Genomic DNA, 6076 nt, shown 5'->3' with positions numbered 1-6076 from the left:
CACAGGAGCTGTAATCCAGCGCGCACTGCTGTGCTGTCGCGCTGTAGCAGACGACAGACACCGTCGCTGCGCCGCCGCCGTGGGGCACGTACTGTCCGCTACAAGCACTGCTGCTGAGATTGAATATAGCAGACGGAGGAGAAGAACGCAGCTTGCAGAGCGCAGATTGTATGGAGATCCTCCGAAACCTGCTCGGTTTGCTCCGTTTTACTTTGTAGCAAGTGACAAATGCTGCGGCGACCGTCGAAGATGGTCCGTTACAAGCGCCGCGGTGCTGCTGTAACCGCAGCAAAGCAACACTGCCGCCGGTCTTCTGAAATCTCCGAAGTTGCACGACTCGCCACTGTAGCAGACGAAAAACACTGCCGCCGCCGTCGTGTATCGTCTGCTATACGGGCCACTGTACCGTTTCTCGCTACACCACTGCCACCCCGGCGCTCTAGCGAGAGAAAACAAAAAAGAAACAACACCGCGCGCCGAGCTGCAGACGGCGGTACTCGGAAATTGTCTCGCGACTTGCACGGTTTCGGTCGCGCCTCATTCGCACCACCGTCGTGGCGGGTTACACACTACATCGACCCCTCCCCCCTCCCCTTCTCGCTATTCCCCTCCTTCCGGGGAACAATGCGATCTCGCCACCTCCTCGTCGTCGTCTTACGTCCACTCGCAGGAATGGGGGCAAACGCCGGTCTCTGGCCGAGAGCACGGCCGCAACGCCGCCGTGCTGGCGAAAATTGAGCCCACGGCAATTGAACGCCACCAAAGCGTGCGCTTTTTCTGCGTTGGCCTCCGCACCACGAGCACCTTTCCCACTCACCTACCTCCCTGCCCTCCTCCCAGCAAACCTTTATGCCTCCAGAACACTATAGCAGAAGGGGGGGGGGGGGGGAGGAGGCACAATGTAAGTGCCACCAGAGCTACCGAAGGAACCTTCGACAGTCGCCGAGATCAGTTGTCCTCTTCATTCAACTACGGAATGTGAGAGAAAGCCGTCCTTGCGGCAGCGCCACTTTTTTCTGCGCGCTGAGTGTAGAATTCCCGCAACAGCGATTTCTTTTCTTTTCCCTTTTTTTTTTTTTTTTTTTTGCCCGTCTGCAGTGTGGCGTTGCTATACTGGGCGAAGCAACTGTGCTACCATAGAACGGTGCCGGACGTGACTGGACGCGATCGCTTTAAGATAAAAAACAAGTATCGAGGAGGAGGGAAATCCAGCTTCCTTTGGTTTTTCTTTTCTCAATTCGCGAAACTGCCTGCTTATTTGCATAGGGGCTAGGGAAACAGGACGCGGAAGAAACCTGCGATGGCGCCGTGTGGAGAGCGCAGCCGGCATAGAATAATAAGAGCCGTACGTTGGGACAAAATTGTAGCTTTCTTTTAGCCCCACACAGCCCGACATATAATGTTTGATGCGCAGAGTTTGACACATCAAACATCCTTATTTAATCACGCGAAACATAACGGGATAGACACAGTAGCATTTCTGACGCATAGGAGGCTTCGTTCCAGTGTGTCACAAATGCTACAAATTTTCGCTCCAGTACGAAGTTTCAACAAATTAATGACAAATCAATTAGCGCACAAAATAATTTGCAACTGAAATAACCTTTCTTATTTTTGTACGAATGCACTCTCCATGGCCGGAAATCAAGGCAGTCAAACAGTTCTAAATTTCTTTGATGTGGAATGGTGCTCGGGCTTTATTTGGGTGAAGTTAAAACCTCGAGCAAAGCGCGTATAATTGCAGTGCACGCTTTTATGTCAATTTTTGAACGCAGAGTCGAGTGAGAAAATTTTCCCAGTGGGAAAAATTCATTAACACATCTGTAGTGGGTGCTGGCAACAGATGGCTAGAGAGTTGCGCAACGCATTGGTAGGAAAAAACAGTCAATGAGCTGAATATCATACTGGTTTGGCTTGGCGTACAAAAATGGCTAAGGATTAAATAGCTTGTTGCCACAAACCACGGACCTTGACGGCTGACGCGGCAGAAGCACAAGCAGAAGAAGTTTTAATGGCTCATAAAATCTGTGCGCCCCTTCATCCATCGTGGGCGTAGGTAATTTTGTATTGCGCATATGTTCCTAATTTTAAACGTAGGAAAGCAAACGCTAGGCAAGCAGCAGCCAAGCCAGCCATACCTCCGCGCTACAATTGCTTCTGGTTCGTTAACGTTGTACGTATTGAAGAACGTTGTATTTTTGTATTCAGAAACGCTGTATACAAGAACGATATTGTGATAACACGAATCTATTTCCTAATTCCTATTCCAGACTGGCTGATAGTGCACTATGATATTCAGAAGTATCGCTACACATATTCGTACTAGTATCTCCATATGGTGATGCCCGAAGAACGTGGTGTCATTGTGCATGTTACAATGAATAATCCGGAAAGCGAAGACTGTCTTTTCGTAAGCATACCTTCCACGTACGACATCGCAGGTCGGCATAATCAGCCAGATGCGAAAAAGCTCTGTCCGGGTAACTTCGCTCTGTGATTCGCACATCGGCTTTCGACAAAACTGCAAGACGGTCCCTTTCGCTTCCGTCAGAGTAACCATGAACACCGCTTCGAAGGTAACCGTTTCGAGGACATCTCTAGATTTACTTGCGATAGCTTGCGTTTCTTTTTTGTTTTGTTTTTCATTGCTAATTCTCGGAATATTATAGGGCTCTCCGCCCATGCACGCTTGCTTTGGACTTGTTTGAGAGATACAATTCTTTCTTTTTGCGGGGGTGGGGGGGGGGGGGGGGGAGGCGCAATTCCAAACTTAATTGACCCTCGCCCATATGCACGAATTTCGCAAGCAGCGAAAGCGACATTTTACGAAGACATGCACCTACTCCACTTGTTCTCCCCAAAACCGAACAAAAATTGTGCACGCTATAAAAAGATTACGTGCAATGCAAAATCAATGGACTGTAGGCAAATGTCCCTGCCTCCGCCTATATGTTATCGTTTAAGGCTTTCGCTAATGTCAGCTATTGGTATTGTTGCTGTCCAGTGAAAATGTGTCTCGTACCCGCTATGGTGGATGAGCCAACAATTGCGTGGATTATTCCAAGCTAGGATAGGAGTGAGTGAGTGAGTGAGTAAAGACTTTATTTGAAAACAAGGTATTGACGGATGACCTTGTTGTTAAGCAGCCACGAGCCCCTGGGCCCGGGCGGCTTCTTAAGCTCTCTTGATGACCTTGGCCTGAAGGTCAGGGTCGGAGCTGAGCAACACGGCCTCCCACTGCTCAGTATTACTTATTTCGTGATTTGTGTGATTTTCCGCTGGGCACGATCACATAATATGGAACAAATCCGCTTTTTTCTTACAATGGTTACATGTATTAGGGTATTGGTCCGGGTAGTAGTAGTGACAGGCTACAAGGTTGGGGTAGGTGTTCGTCTGAAGGCGTCTCCAAGCTACTTCTTGTCGCTTGTTAAGCGATTTGTGTGCTGGCGGATACACTGCCCTGGCTAAACTGTAGTGCTCAGTTATTTCCTGGTAACTGACCATGCGATCCCTCTCTGATCCTAGCATGAGCCGCACGGGTGCTCGGTTGGCGAGTCCTCGAGCGGTGGTGTGGGCAGCATCGTTGCCGGGTAGGGAGGAGTGTACTGGTGCCCAAATGATCTGGATTGGTCGTGGGTGTTGGTTCGTGTCTAGTATGTTTTTTACGGGAGCCGAGACCCGACCTTTCGCAGCATTGCGTACTGCTGCTCTGGAATCACTAATAATGTAATGAAAACGTGTGGAGGCTATTGCCGGAGCGATAGCCGCCTCTTCCGTTGTTTCAGAGCTTCTGGTGCGGATTGAACCACCAGCGCGTATTTGACCTGAGTATTCCACCACTGCAGTGGACATACAGTTGCGTTTTGTGTATTCTGCGGCGTCGACATAGACTACGTCTTTGAAGGCGTGGAATTTCTCATGTAGTGCTTTGGACCGCTCGGCCCTCCTTTCCTAGTGGAATTCGGAGTGCATGTCTTTAGGGAGTGGATTAATCTTGAGATGGCGCCCCTGATCGTGAGGAATGTCTACTTTAGTGCTTTGCATCGACTCGTAGTTGATGCCGAGATTCTGGAGGATGTTTCGCTCGGCGGCACTCTGAGCTAGCCTTTCGTATTGAGATATAAGGTGTGCTTCCACAAGTTCCTCCAGGGTGTTGTGCACACCTAGGGAAAGCAATTTAGCGTTGGCAGTTCTTATAGCTAGCCCAACGGCCTGTTTATAGGCCCTCCGGATAATTACCTCTATTTTCTCTTTCTCAGCCGCTTTGAGGCAGACGTACGAGGCGATGTAGGTAATGCGGCTGAGCACGAAGGCTCGTACCAACCTTGTGAGGTTGGCTTCTTTCATGCCATAGTGTCGGTTGGCAATTTTTGAGGTGAGTCGCATCGTCTGTTGAACGTACGCTTCTAGTTTATGCATTGTGTTGCCGTTGCGCCCATGAGCTTGCATGAAGAGGCCGAGTACACGGATGGTGGCCACCACCGGGATCATGCCTCCTCTGGCTCACACAGTGATTTCTGGAGGTGGTGCAGTGTCGGATTTGCGGTTTGTAGGGGCTCTGAGTAGGGAGAGTTCTGATTTTTGCGGGGAGCAGGCGAGGCCTTTGTCGGTCACGTACTTTTCAACAGTGTCTACAGCTTGTTGTAGCGTGGTTTATATATCTCCATCGCTGCCTTTAACCACCCACAGGGGGATGTCGTCGACATACAGACTGTGGTGTAGATCTGGAATCTGATTAAGTTGTTCTGGTAATCGGATCATTGCTAAATTAAAGAGGAAGGGGGACAAGAATGATCCGTGCGGTGTGGCACGACTTCCAAAAGGGATCTTTTCCGATTAGTTTTCCTATTCTTAGTTCCGCTGTGCGGTGGTTGAGATAATCTTTGATGTAGTTGCAGGTCCTCTGGCCTACACCTAGGTACTGCAGATTCTCCAGTATGGCATGATGCGATATGTTGTCGAAGGTCTTTGTAGGATCAAGGCCCGGGACAGCCCGGGTACCATTCTTGGATATGTGGTCCAGAACTTGATGTTTAAGCTGAAGCATGACGTCTTGCGTGCAAAGTTTAGGACGAAAGCCAATTATGAAGTTCGGAAATAGGTTGTTGTCCTCCGCAAAATTGTGGAGGCGGTTAAGTATGACGTGCTCCATGAGTTTAAAAATAATGTTTCAAGACTGGTATAGCGTAAACGCAGTTGAAAGGCGAAATCGCGCAAGTTAACATGAGAAGAATCACAACAATAAGTGCTAATAATGATTACTTGGAAAGTGCAAAAAGTTATATAGAGAGAAAAGAGATACAAATTTAACAGGGCAATCGGTTGCCCTCAATAAGGAGTTCCTGGATGGCAGAGCAGGCATCCCTGTGGCTGACTCCCCGAATCCAGCGCGTCAAACGAAAGGTTACCAGAATCTGTTATGTCCATGTCAAGTCTTCGAAGAGGAAGAGTTCTCAGATGCTTTTCTTGAAACAATGAAGAGGCGACAAGATATAGGAAGAATTGTATAACTGTGTCTTCCTAACTGCAATAAAAAAGAGCACTAAGGGGAGGGCACCAAACCTGAAGATGTGCGCGTAAAAGCGCAGAGAGAGGCAACGTGGCAACGCAATTTCGCGAGGGAGAATTTCGCCACGTTGAGTTGGAGCTTTTTCTACTTCATGAAAATACCAGCTGCTTAAAATCTAGAGAAGCCGTGAGTACAGGGTCTGACAATGCTTTCATAACTGTATAAGGCGTCTTATTCGTCTTCTCCTCATGTTTAGATGCATATACGGACCGCGATAACCCAGTGGACAAAGTGTTCTGTTGCGGAGCAGATGGGAGGTCGGGAAAAAAAAAAGCGCGCACCTGTGCTTAGATTTACGCGCATGGCGAAAGAATCGCACACGGTTAGAATTAATCTAGAGCAATCCACTACGGGTGCATTACACGGACCTCGGTTTCTTTGGGACCATTAAACTCTATCGATCACTATATCAACTTGCCGCTGAGGCTTGGCACATTTTCGAGTGGTGACCGCATTGTTTGTTATATGCCCCTATTTCTTCATTATTCAAGCCTGCTCGCGCCT

This window comes from Dermacentor variabilis, chromosome 3, assembly GCF_050947875.1.
Source record: "Dermacentor variabilis isolate Ectoservices chromosome 3, ASM5094787v1, whole genome shotgun sequence".
NCBI lineage: Eukaryota > Metazoa > Arthropoda > Arachnida > Ixodida > Ixodidae > Dermacentor > Dermacentor variabilis.
Note: the sequence above shows the minus strand (reverse complement) of the source record.